Source organism: Brachycentrus maculatus, unplaced genomic scaffold, assembly GCF_059751285.1.
Source record: "Brachycentrus maculatus isolate JH-2025_06_01 unplaced genomic scaffold, ASM5975128v1 h1tg000407l, whole genome shotgun sequence".
NCBI classification, from domain to species: domain Eukaryota; kingdom Metazoa; phylum Arthropoda; class Insecta; order Trichoptera; family Brachycentridae; genus Brachycentrus; species Brachycentrus maculatus.
The window spans coordinates 166472-181533 of NW_028281156.1; the positions used below are offsets into that span (position 1 = coordinate 166472).

Consider the following 15062-nt stretch of genomic DNA (forward strand, 5'->3'; position numbering starts at 1 on the left):
CTCTCTGCCTACCCCTGCGGGGAAGCGGCGTGATAGTTAGTTAGTTAGTTAGTTACTTTATACACGTTGAACATTCACCAATTCTACCCATTATTGACAACCACACTACTCAAATTATTGGAAGTTCTATATATTTGAACCAATTTCGAATCGTTGTTCTTGAATCACTAGAACTTCACTAGAGACATATTTTGAGTTTCTGCTCAATAAAAAGCTTCTTTTCATCTCACCAATAGATGTCTTTAGTGCAGTTCAAGTGATTCAAGAACAGCGATTTGAAATTGGTTCATATGCATATCATCATTCATCATTCATGGATGATAAGGAGAGTGTTTCATCATTCTACCCATGATTGACAACCACACTTCTCAAATTTTCGGAATTCCTATATATGTATGTGTATTGATCAATCTCATGACACAGTATATATGAATTAATTATGATAAACCAGGTTTAAACCAAACATTATGTTATAATAAGGAATAGTTTTTTGAAATGGAATTATAGACTCCCCGATTATTAAAAATGCTCAGCGATTTCAAAATAATGTAATTTTTTTTTACATAACAAATAAGAGTAAATATGAAATGTATTTAAATGTAAAAAAAAAAAATGTATGTGACTACTTTTGAGTTTATTAATTAGTTTCATGAACTACAGATGTTCTCATCAACAGGTGAAAAGACGAACAAAAAACATTCATTTTGTTGGTTTATCCATACAATTGTTTTGTTTTCATATTCAAATATTCATGTTTTTCCACAAATTTAATACGAAATCAATAACTAATATAAAATAAATACAATGTATATTCACTAAATTTCATTTTATTAATAAAATAGACTATTTAAATATTGAAAAACAATACCTGGAATCATACTCTTTAAATATGAAAAAAAAATTATGCGGTAAAGAAATTTTTAATCATCAACCAGTCTGAAGAAAACTGGTCGCTGGTCAAATAAAATTCATGCGAAAAAAACTACATAGTTTTAATTTTATTCTGTTAAATACAATTCCACCAAGAAATGTCAGTTCAAAACATAAATCTATTTTTTTTCTTCCTATTTTCATTTCATCACTGCATTTTTATTCACGTACATTGGTACCGCATTAGACCCTTGTTAGACGATGCATTAAGTAGGTATCCGTGAATGATGATTCCAATTATGTCCACCAAGCTGCGTACTGACGAAATCCGTTTCTTCATCGCCGGAGACATGCGATATGCTCATCGGGATATGGCTCCGAGGAATCCACTTACCCAAGACTTGGAGACAAAGATACAAATGAGTCGTTGGGGGTGGATGCGACATTAGTAAAAAAATCTTTTCATAAGAGACAAAAATCGAGAAAAACCGCGTCACTTTCTACACGATAGCTATAATTTGATATCCCCTTCGTTGATTTATTGTCACCGCTTTGATTGAGCAATAAGGTCAATTCATATCAAAGTAATGGCGGAGACTTTAGACGGAACGCCGCTCGAGAAAAGTGATTTTCATTTGTATTACTGTTATCTCGGCGGTGCTGTAAGACTCGTTTCTTTTCTTTGCGGGGTATATTTTGCTAGGGTTTTTTGTAGTTCGGGATCCGATGTAGGGTGTCGCGGTCACGTGGAGGGGAGTCAGCTTTCAAGTTATCACCAACACAGTTGTTCATTGGCCGTCGAGTGCGCAGTACGCCGCGCGCACCACCGACCGACCGGAACCACCTTTCTCTTCGAGTGCGCGCATTTTAAATTTTCGACCGATCGAACCCGTTTCGCTTTTAGAACACTTCCGTTTTTCTTCTATTTTTTTTCGCATCGTCCGCGATGGTTTCTGTCACGTAAATTCGGAAGTAGCCGTAGCGCGTTTCGGAAGAATTAACTATTTTGGTGGTGAGACGAGATTTATAATTTGATAAAAAAGACAGGAAATGATTATATTTTTTGTAAATTCAACATAAACTCCGAATCATCATTTTTTTACTAAAGTGAACCTTACATTATTTTGTGCTACGTAAAAAAATATATATTAAACACCTGAATTCTACGCTACAGTTTTGGTTGAATATATTTTTTTAAGCTTATTTTCTTTTATCAAAACCATACATATTTTACAATTAAGTGAGGTGAGTGTTGTACGTGTGAATTCAGGATTTTCATCGGTGCTCACTTTCTATGTGGTCCGACCTGCTTAGAAGGAAACTGTAGCACTAATTTATCAAGGTAATTATTTTAATCAGTTTTCTGTATTGCCAGATGCTATTGATACGATTTTTGTTAATTCATTAATAAAGTAATTTATTCAAATTATTATAAGTAATAATATACTGTATACATTCTCAAAATAATACAGAATTGTTGAGCTTTGAATAATAAACGTCTTTTACTTAAAATTAATGTAGAAACCCTTTGCAATAATGTTTCAAACAGTTGTTTCTATTGCTTGTTGACCGAAATGATATTCGTCTTGTATAAATCTGTATTAATTTTGGAATTTGACAAACAATATTTATCGGAGAGTGAGCCTGAAAAATTATCTTATATCTATTTTTTAAAAAAATATTTTCAAACGCGTTTTTAATCTATATAATATGTTATGTGAAGGCTAGTTCAATTTTTTCTGGTTTTTACTTTGAGAATTTCGAGGGCGGTAATTTATTATAGAAAATTAATAATTTTATGGGTCAGGGTATGTTTCAAGGGATAAGGATCTCATTTTCGTTTATTTTAAAGATGTTGTTTTTAATAGTCTCTTAAATTTCTAAATAAGAGCAAATTTCTCTCCATTGGTTATTTCAGCACATTCTTTTAAAGTCCCTACTTAATTATTTTTAATTGTAATTACTATTTAAAAAAAAAACTATTTCGATACAATATATTTTTCTTAGCTTAATTTATCTTTTTTTAAGTTTTATTAAGTTTTAATTTTTTTAATTACCCATTTTAATTACCATCTAGATTTAGCTTAGCAACACCGCTTATCATGGCCCTACTTAAGCTTCAACTTTATAAGTTTTATAGCCTAAACCTACTTGTGAGTGGATTTACTCTTTATGTTTAAAGTTATTATAAATTCATGTAATTCATGAGTGAAAATTTTAGACAAAAATACTCACTATCTCGCTAAGGCATGGATTTAAACAATTCAATGGTTTTTCATTAGATACTAATTTATATTTAGATTAATTAAAAATGAATCCTCTGTGTCGATTCATAAAAATAAGGTCTTATATTTCATGTTATAAAAATATTCCCATACATAATAATACACATGTACGTTCCAGCCTGATAAGTAATAACTTTAAAACGAGAATTTATTGGGATTTTAATTAAAAGTTTTTAAAGTAAATTAAGTTTTTTTTAATTAAAATTAGGCTTGTGTTTTAACAACAAAAAAACAGATTAAAAAAACAGTCAGATTATACGAAGAATTATGTGAAAGGGGAAACTAATGCTCGTAATTAAGTCATAAAATAGACAATAAGGCGTGTCTTATAACCCATCATCTTCTATGATGTATTTTTAATGACCATAGAGAAATATGGTTAATTTATATTTGAATACCTCATATCTTGGTATGATTTTAAAAGCGATTTGAAAAAACGATATTTTCAAAACTGTTTGGATTGCACCGCTATTCAAATTCGTTTGAAAATCGAACAATAATATGACTTGAATTAAAGTTTAAAAAAGCTTAATTCGAAACTAAGTTCTTATTTCAAATTTGAAACGATTCTTATATTCAAATTCGAAACGATTTTCAAAATAACTGTTATGAAACGGTTAGAAGTACGTTTTGAAATCGCGGTTTCAGTAACTAAGTTATGTAACGCGCTGGTGGAATGTTATCAGAACAGTTTCGTATAACTAATATCGAACTCGAGTCGAATAGCTTTTGTTTATTTCTTAAGTTCCGGCTAACGAAACGTGTGTGTAAGTGATATGGAAGATTTCTTTAATGTACATGTAAATTATTACTGAAAGGGACGCTTAAAATATAATAAATAAAATATATTTATACAATTATTTAAATAAACTAAATAGATAATTATTATCTTCCCAATTTCTCGCAGGCGTAAGCAGAGAAGACATCGTTAAACCATATATCAAATCTTACATATAAATATTGACCTTTGCAGATCTCCACGTTTGTTCTTATTAGTCGCCCCTTATAGTAAGTTTTACGTGTTATGTTAGGTTTTTATTTTTGACATCCATCATAAATGAGTTTCATATCCAAATCTTCTATACATCCCTCTTCCTTAACCCCTATCCGCAGCCAATGGTGCATAGGGCACTGCATCGATGCAGTGTTTTCTTTGATCGTTAATCACTTGATCATCCCTGCGCTTCAGGTACCGGTCCAGGCCGATATTAAATAATTATAAGGGTGAAATATCAGAATATGGTTGGTAATAGAAGCATTTAAAAAATATGCGTCTTTTGTTGGGATATAGTACATTTTCTGGGCATTTCAAAAACTTGCAATATTGAAAATTGACGATTTTTGATTAATGACGTTCTTGAAAGGAGTGAGCGTTTTGCTCTCCCAAGGTCTCCATTGTAGAATTCTTAGGGTTTAACTGTAGAGCTATGTTCTCTGAATATTTTTATGTTATATTATCTTCACGTGGCCTATTAGTGATGAATATATTATCAGTGTCAGTGGACTTTGTGAACCATTAAGTACAACAAGCAAATATGTACTATTTTATTCAGTTGTTTAAACTATATTATCAGCGGTACAGTTTTCACTATAGCACACATTGACAAAGACCAGTCTTCAAACAAAACTTTGTTTAACTCTCAATTTTAAGAAAAACGATAATATTTGCTATTGAGATTGTCATATTAGTATTCATTATTGACTTTTGTATTGTAAAGTAATTTATTATCGGAATATTATAACTAAGTAACTATCACACCGCTTCTCTGCAGGGATAGGCAGAGAGAATAGAACGCCATACCAATCAGGCTTTCCAAACAATCTCTTTTCTTCTTCGATGTTCATGCATTTCCTCATACATACCTGCTGATTATTCCGACTCCTGACCTGACCATTTTCAAGTATTAGAAACATTTGATCACGCCAGTCATTAAAATCTTGATCAGGATAAATTTACATATTATTTTTATAAGTATTATTTAAAAAAATTGTATTTAGATCTGACTTAGTTGTGTTCTTGGCGCTTAATTTGCAGTTACCGCCAAATGATGTATTGAATTTATGATACTTGTTAATACACGATAAATGAATATATGTAGCAATATCGCTCACTCCTTTCAAGAACGTCATAAATCAAAAAACTTGATTTTTCAGGAGAACGTTTGTAAAGTTTAAAAATATAATACAATGTATTAAATATAAATATTAAGCCACTTATTGAACTTTTTACTGTGCAACAGATCTTTTTAGGTAAAATCTGAACGTTTTTTCTCCATTTGAAAAATATTTAGTATGTTTAAAAAAATAATTAAACAATACCTTTTGTTCAAAATGCAAAAATAGCACTTTCTGCCCTGTAGTGGGTAAATATTCAGTTATATGTAAATATGCCGCTTTTGCTGGGATATAGTACATTTTCTGAGCATTCCGAAAACATGCACAACTGAAAATTGACGATTTTTGATTTATGACGTTCTTGAAAGGAGTGAGCGATATGTCAAAAGTATATTTGTATATAATATTTAAAGGGCATAGATCGAGATGTAAAAGTTGGATATGAGAAAATAACTCACTAATCCAGTATTGAGTATGCGAAAAATTACATTAAAAAAAGGAACAAATCATTAAATCATGTTATTTATATAAGCTTGTCTGCTGGTAGGATACAATATATAGTGTAAGTAATTAAAATAAATATATTCACACATTAATCAAAACTATTTAAAAAAAATCTCAAATGAATTTTTGCAATTCCGGGAATCGAACCTGCGACGTCAGTTGCATAGTAGAGCGTCTAACCAGCTACGTAACGGCGCCTTTATATTTTATAGAGTTCATTAAAATAATATTGATATACCTTAATGCCCAATATGGTGTAATTAACTTAAAATTTGTTGTATGCCTTGAAGTCGCGTTACACAATATTATTTATAAAATGACTTTGAGAAGTAAAGGAAGTGATTTTTAATGGTAGGAATAATAATAATTAATAATGTTATGTAAAATATTAGCTCATGGAGTGATTACAAGTATGTATACGGTATTCTAACGTTATTGCACTGAACTTATATGTATATAACGTGGTAATATTTTTCTTTGTAAATTGGGTGTAAATAATATGTAAAGTGGGTGTATAATAATAAAATAAACAATGTGTTGCTTTGTAATTAAAGAAACGACAGTAAAAGTTTATTCTTAATTAATCTTTACAAATAATTTTCTATCTATCTGATTCTGACAGTTAACAATATTATATTTTTTCTATCTGATGTCTTTTGTTTTATTCAGCGCGACGCATGCGACATCTGGTGGTAGAACTGTTTTATGTAGGTACTATTTGTAAGTACTTAACAAAATGTATAGGTAGGTACCTAGGTATTTTATTACATGTATATTCATATGTACATATGGTACTCATACGCACTGCTTCTATTGTACCGGAACTGCAATCTACTCTTGCTTTTTTTTAGTAAAGAGAAATATTTGTGTTTTTATTATTTACACAAATATTTCAACTCCTTACAATTTCTGTGAGCCTAAGCGGCTCATTGTTAGAAACAGGTATCAATTTGTGGTAGAGTGGATTCGAACCGAGAAACTCTGAGTCCGCGACACCAACCACGGGACCACAACCCGACACTACAGCTTTTGACTAAATCGGATCACACTTGAAAATAATTTTAGAAAATTTCTTTGATTCCATAAAAAATACTGATCCATTTATAGATTTGGCGTTCAATTTTTAGAACTCAGTTTTAATTAATACCTTAAAATAAAACACTTATTTTTAGAGTCTACTAAATTGTATTTTATTATTAAAAACACACTGAAATAAAATTTATGTAAGTTGTTTTGCCTTGTTATGGTATTTTTAAACTACTGTCAAAAAATCAGTGTTGATGTTAATATTTAATATATAAAATGAATACTGATTCATATTGAATGAGTAAAGAAGGAACAGTAAAAGAAATTTATGAGGCGAATGTAGCTACAAATAGTAGTAGAGGGAGACCAAGGAAAACTTGGCTTGATCAAGTATTTCAAATACTTAAAAGTTGTCAGCCTGGTCATGAGTCGGAATAATCCGCGGATATGTTTGAGGAGATGCGTGAATATGGAATAGGCGAAGATTGTTTGCGAAGACAGATTGGTGTGGCGTTCTATTCTCACTGCCAACCCTTGAAGAAAGCGGCGTGATGGTAACTATATGTTTATGTTGTAAATACATTTATTAAGTGTCACAAAGTTAATGCCGATAGCATTAATCAAATTAAATGGAATAAAATGTTTTGAATATTGAAAGCATTAAATTTGTGGATCATATTGATATTTTATTTCGAGATTTAAAAATACTTTGTGTTCTGATCCACTCACATTTTTATTAACCAACTAGTTTCGGCAACAACCTGTTGCCCTCTTCAGGGTTTCATTTATTACTATATATATACATAAAAAGGAACAGTGTACAAGTTGTTGGGTTTCAAAAGGGTAGGGGTGAGGTAATGGTGTTTTAAAGAGGGGTAAGAGCAAGGAAGGGGATAACTCTGTTTAGGTTGGGTTTGATTTTATGGGAAAAATATTAAAAATGGGACTTTGATAAACGTTTATTTGGTTGTTAATTATATTTAATTATTGTTTAACCACTTTTTTTATTTCTAAAACCTCTAAATTATTAATTTGACTAGTTCTGTTATTACAATGTAAAATTTCTAGTTCTGTTCTAGTAGAATGACTAGTTCTGTTATTAAAAGTTCTGTTATTACAATGGAATAAAATGTACCTACGAATAAAATTAGAAACCTAAATTTAGTCAACGATTGGAACGGATGTCTTTTAATTAACTTTATTTCACGTTATATAATGTAATTACGTATTTTTATTACATCTCTCGTAGATATAAAATAAATTCCGTTTTATTTACCGCTATCTGTTCCGCAAAATTTGTCCCCGAATCTTTGATTAATGCAAAAAACCGGAAGATTTTAACACGTCTCTAGGTTGCTTTACAGTCACGAACAGTTTTATTTATTTTTAAAAGAAATGGCACTTTTGATCCCATTGCTAAATTATCGACAACCGTTTAAAAGAAAAAAGAAATAAGTAAGAAATTGAAACAAAATGCATAAATGTGTCCAAATACTCGTTCACAAAATCTGGATTATCTCCAATTACAGGAGTTATTTTCATATTACTTTTTGACATCTCATCAAAGATGAAGAAGAATATGTAAGTCTGGGCATTAACGGGGCTGACGAACGTCATAGGCTGGTTTAAGTGATCACTTTACACACATGTAACATTCATCAATTCTACCCATTATTGACATCCACTACTTCCAAGAATATTAGTGTGGTTGTCAATAATGGGTAGAATTGGTGAATGTTATACGTGTGTAAAGTGATCATTTAAACCAGCCTATGACGGTCGTCAGCCCCGCAAATGTCCGGACTTCCATATTCTTCTTCATCTTTGATGAGATGTCAAAAAATAATATAAATAATAATAATATAAAGAATTTAGGTAATGTTTTATTTATTCAGTTTTATGGAATATTTTAAATTAATTTAAAAACATTACTAATTAATATATGAACAAATAAACGAGATAGCTATGTACTTCCCTAATTATTATTTAAGATCAAATTATAATATTTTTTTTGTTTGGTTATTTAATGTTTTATTTACAGTTCAGGGGTCAGTTTTAAAATGACTGCTTCATTTAGCAGTCAGAACGGTTCCATAATAAATTAAAGCCTAAATGTAACACATAATAATAATCATTTTAGATAATTTTAAAAGAACCATTTTCTTAAAATTCTACCCCAAGGGCGCTAATAAAAATATAATTTTAATTAGGGCAGACGTTTATTTGAGCCAAATCCCATGGGAAATACCATACCATGAAAGTAAAAGCAATCGACGCTAATTCATGAGACAAAAATCATGCAATGAAATGATTATTTATCATAATTTTTTTTTAATTAAAAAATAATAAATTTAATTTATTACTGTTTTGTTGTTTTCATCAAAACAAGAAAACAGTACCGTAAAGTGGGTATACTTTGCACCATGGGTGATACTTTGCACCACCTTCTGTAAAGAAATTGTAGAGCTGGTCATTTCTGATACATGTCATTTTTCATTCTACTTTCTATTGTTTCTGATAGATGGCACTTCAATCTACTTTTTAGTTTACGGAAGTAACAGTCGGTCGCTATTGCTTCAATGCGTTTTTCCTGTCCGAACGTAAAGAAAGTTTTCTGTCTGAAAATTGTGCCCGAAAAAATCCAGTGGAATCAGTATACTGAAACTAGTTACAACAAGTGAGTGGTCTCTAAATCGTAGGTAGATAGGCCCTGCTTTTCTCAAATGCTGTATTTTTTAGTTACGTTGTCGAGTTTATGTAAAAATAATATTTTTTTAAGAACTGACTTGTTTTGACCACATTTGGGGTAACATTGCACCAAGTGCAAAGTATCCACAAAAGGCCATAGTTAATTAATTTGATGAAAAGTCTTAAAACGGCTAAAACAACTTGACATGTTTGCTAAATATCTATAGGTTTTGTGTACTTACTTAATTCCTGATGGTATATTTTTTTCAAAAATGTCAAGAACACACAAACAGCGGCCTTATGCCAGACGATACTGCGATTTTACACCGAAGAGAGTGGAGCAGTGTTTGGAGGCCGTTTGAAATGGTACAATCAGTCAAAGAAAGGCTGAAGAAATTTTCAAAATCCCCAAAAGGACGATTAACTATAAGCTCAAAGGTCAGCACACAAAACCTGTGGGAAAACCTCCGATATGTGACAAGGGCGAAGAGCAATCCTTCGTAAACTGCATAGTAGACATGAGTGAGTACGGTTTCCCAGTGAGTGTTTTTAACATTCGCTACATTTTAATAGCCTATTTGGATAGATTTGGCAGAAGAGTACGAATATTAAAGAACAACGTACCAGGCTCTGAATGGATAAGATCATTTTTGCAAAGACATAAAACCTTGACTGTTGCTTAAACTAGTCAGTTGCTTAATCGGTTGCCATTAAAAGCGTATGATGATGACGTGTGCCAGAGTTTTCAACAGTTTTTGGAAGAAAACAGATTCAACCCAAAGAATTCAGTCTTAAAACGCAGGAAAACGATACCGATAGAACCAGGTAAGAGCATTGCTCACGATCCAAATGTCGAAATGAACGTTGACGAGACACAAATGCTACCTGAACCAACTACATCAATGATCCCACCTTCCGCATCAAAACTTCCAGCATATCTAGCATTAACTGATTATAGTTCACACGGAAGCTTTGAGGAAGAGGGAGAAGAACAAAAACGATGACTGAAACCAGTTATCGTATTTGTTCTTCCGTTTCATTAGGACCAGTAAAAAAGAAGGTGGGAGAATATGTCGAATTTCATTATGAAGGAGAAAAATTTCCGGGACAGATTTTGGAAATAAAGAAAGACAGAGCTGTTAAATCCATGCAGGAGAGTCTCAAATCGTGGAAGTGGCCGATGAAGGATGACTTTCTTCAATATTCTTGGAAGGATGTAGCGGGTTCCATAAAAGAACCGAAAATGCAATCCAAAAGAGGTTTCTTTACCGTCCCGGAACTTGACCATATTTAGACCTAATTTAATTTTAATTCCTATTACCTATGTAGTACGATATGTTTTAATATCCACCTTTTATTTCATATAATTTTAAACCTTCAGTATTGAAAAAAAAAACATTTTTGTTAGATTTTTCAATATTTAAAAAAAAAAAATTCTATCAAGTGTCTTATTTTTCCATAATTATACAATATTATAATCTGCATGTAGTGAACTATGAGCCAAAACCCTTCATAAGGTGCAACAAAACTTGTAGGATAGCCTTTACTTTGCATAAATTTGGATTCTAGTACGAAAAGTGTAGAGAAAATATCATGGTGCAAAGTTGTACTTTACCCCGGGATACTTTGCACCAAAATATAAATATAAAAAAAAAATACAGGCAAAATAGATAAAAATTTAAAAACGTATCAAACATGTTACAGGTATATGTGTTATTACATTGCAGTAGTTGAAACCTCAGAAAAAGTAAAAAACCTGATCTGAATAGACAATTTTTTGAAAAAATGCAGTATTTTGGTGCAATGTATACCCACTTTACGGTACCATAAAAAATGAGATACTTTACATAAATAGAAATGAAGTGGATGAAGAAGTTGATATTGATGTAGGACCATATTTGCTTTAACTAACAATTATGTAAAAATAAAAATAAGACATTTAAAACCTATTTTCAAATTTTTAGTGAGAATAATTTTCATACAATTTTTTATTTCACCAAGGAATTCATAAGTTTTAAAATGATCATTATTAAAATATATCGTATATTAAATTCGATCATTTATTAAAAAATATTGATTTTATATTTTTAATGTTTCTCGCATATTCTTTGTGGCACATTTTATAAACTTTATAAAATAAAACAACTTTGTTTTTAACCACTTTTTATTGGTACGTGTCATCATAGATTTAAGAAATACTGGTATTTACCAAGTAAAATTTAAATTATAAATGGATTGATATTACGACAAAGTGACTGCCGAATCAGTTAATATAATTAAATAATAGACGTTTCCTTACTAGATTCAGCAGTAATACATCACAAGACATTATTTATAAACGAATTAAAAATAATATATTGCTCTGCGTCACAAACAACTCGTTATCAGTCAGTAAAAATATTTTATAAAAAGACTTCTGAATTCGGGACACAAAATTATTGTGGTATCTATAGGTCAAATAAATAAATAAAAAACCTTTTCTTATCTTTTTTTCATACTCACTTTCTATTTATGTAAATTATGTAAAAAATAAATATGATAGATGGAGTTGTAAATTTCTCAATAATAAAATAAAGTCACGTTCTCTTACGTATAAATGAGCGTATGTATTCTCGGTAGCCATATGATTATTCAATGAAATCATTCATTTATTTAAATCGGTTGCAGCATCCCATAAAAATTATAATTTTAATATTTTTTACTCTGATACTTCTTATTGAATAATTAAAATGTAATGTTCAATACATTTTTTTTAAATTGGAAATTTTTACAACAAAAAAATTACGAAAAGATACGATTTTTCATGAATATAATGTTACTTACATACAATACAAACGCATCATTGTAATTCTTAAAAAAAACTAATTACTACTATATATGTACGTGAATATTATTGTACGGTCATATGAAATATAGAAATATGTATACAATTACGTTCATAATTATGTATTACTAAATACAGTTTCCTTGTGTGAGTTTAAATCTTAAATAAGGTGTCTCAAATTTAAATAAAATATATATTGATTCATTTAACATATTCATGATACTCGTATATTTAACAACAATGAATTTAAGACAAATTGGTTGATAGACGTCCATATTCTTCTTCATCTATGTTGAGATATCAAAAAAAAAAAAAAAAAAAATAACTCCTATAATTGGAGATAATCCTGGTTTGTGATCAAGTATTTGGACTCACTCAAAAATGTTGTACTAAAAAAAAAACTACATCAAATTATACTTATAACAACTCTGTATTTTTCTGTAACTTATAACAACTCTATATTTTTTCTAACTTGAATTTTTACTTGTAAAAACACTCTGGGCGTTTGTGTGAATAAATAAATAAATTTCTTCCTTTCCGAAAAAATATAGAGAAGCTGTATCTTTTCTCAAAGCTTTGAGGTTATTATTTTTCTCTCGGTAGGTCACTCGTTAGAAGTGGTACGAAGGCACAGATACAAAGTAAACAACAAGTGTCCTCACAATAGAGGTATCTGAGTATTAACCCCTATTTTCCCCGTCTACCTGATATTATAACAATAAAATATTCCCTTGAAATTGCACATGCTACTTTATACCTGCTCCGAGACAATCCACAGGTAGATTTGGTAATTTATCTGGTTAAAAGTTAAAACGTTTTTCGTGTCCGATCGGATGAAGAAGCGTAACCTCGATATTTTTGATGTAGCACAGGGAACAGGTACCCTAGAAAACGATCCGTTTCGAGACCGAGTACAAAAAATGATATTTTTTTGTCGAACAGCTGGTATATTTTTTGGAGATATTTTATCGTGAATTTAATGCTTCCATGAGCCATTAAAGATGGTTGAGTTCTATTTTTTCTAAATTACCTAACGTCCAAGTGACTCTGAAATCTATCTGCGGCTTATGCAACACCACTTATCATGGCCCTACTTAGGCTTCAACATTTTTAAAATTTAAAGCCTATGCCTACTCGTGAGTGGATTTCCTCTTTATGTTTATACTTGTAGTTACTATAATTTCTTGTAATTCATGAGTGAAAATTCTAGGCTAAAACACTCGCTTGGTTGAGTTCTAGAAAAACTATACGTTTAAAATATAGTCGTACTACCACCATTAACATCATGCCGTTTTCTGCAGGGGTAGGCAGAGAGGATGGAACCCCACACTCTAGCTTCCTTCACATCCATATATCAAGTCATACATGCCCTCAGATTACGTAGACTTTTGACACCACCAGATTTTTGAGTTCGATTGATCAGGTCGTCCTTTTCGGCCATCGTCGTTCTGTTCTCCCGTTCACATTTGCCAAATATAATTTTTTAATCATTCTCTCGTTATCCATTCGCTCCAATAAAATAGTCATGGTAACAGTTATAACAAAAGTTGATTTCATGGTTTATGTTTACCTTTTAAAGAATTCTCGAAATATGGCATTTTATGCCGTTGTTTTAATAGATACATACATATTCTTCGTAATATTCATTTAAAACAATATTTTCCTAGTTTCATAGTGTAGTAGTTAATACGTATGGCTAAAGTTCTAGGGTCCCGGGTTCGATTCCCAGGGGGTGTCAAAATAAATTTAAGATAATTTTCACTCAAATATTTATTTAATATTACCCTGAACTATAATACCAGAAGCGTAGAACTGATCACCTTTCCTTCATGTATGTATTTAACGATTTATATTACACTGCTTTTACATGGTGCAGTGCCCTATGCACCATTGAGTAGGGCTATAAAAATATTTTCTGAAAGGTTATGAATGATTGAAATGACTAATATTTTATAATTTATTTATAAATAACTGGTTTATTATATCACACGTACTACGTTAATATAGGTAAAAGGTATGTAACCTCGATTAATACATGATAAAATATCATACACATAGATCTACTTTTTTAAAAATAAACGTTAATTATTCCCTATGATGTACTAAAGTCGATATAATATAACAAAATTGATTCAATATTTATCAATGGAAGACACTAAAAGCGTTATTTTTTCTATCATAATATTACAAATGTTAAAAATCATACTTAAAAATCGTTAAATATATTACTCACTTCACTTTGTTCTCAAATTAAATGCACATAAAATATTTTTTAATAGTTTAGAGCCTTGTTTACAAACAATCAAGTTTTTTATTTTAATTTTTAAGTGAACAGTTTTCATACTCATCTCTTTTGCACGATGAACACGGAATCTTTTTCTTGAATTATAAATTAATACATGAATAATTTGACTTTGTCTACCTATGCGAGGAATTTCGCTGAACTTGCTCGTAAGTAGGTTAAATTGATACTCTTATTTTTATATCAGATTAACGGTACCGTAACCCACAACTTCGATACGTTTCTGATATAAAAACTGCAAATATTATATTGGAACCTCATTAATGCGACGTTTCCATTTTGGCCGTGGCTGAGCGGAATTTCGAAGAGGAGAGATGAAGTAAAAGAGAATTTATATTCCGTGACCGATATATCTCCGCAGACGGGTTCAAGTTCAAGTGAAAGTACCGAGGCACGGAGCAAAAGTGAACGTTCTACCGCGAGAAGGGTAATAGCATTTCGTGCTTGT

General features: G+C 30.7%; 1 protein-coding gene across 1 annotated transcript in view; it reads left to right on the plus strand.

The window, feature by feature from the left end:
- The first annotated feature begins 1650 nt into the window (after window positions 1-1650).
- The window catches only part of Ptr (patched domain-containing protein), a 91917-nt gene continuing 78505 nt past the window's right edge, over window positions 1651-15062 (plus strand). The window contains exon 1 of the mRNA XM_088270992.1: window positions 1651-2212. The gene's annotated coding sequence lies outside the window, so the exon portion shown is untranslated. The remainder of the gene's footprint in view (window positions 2213-15062) is intronic.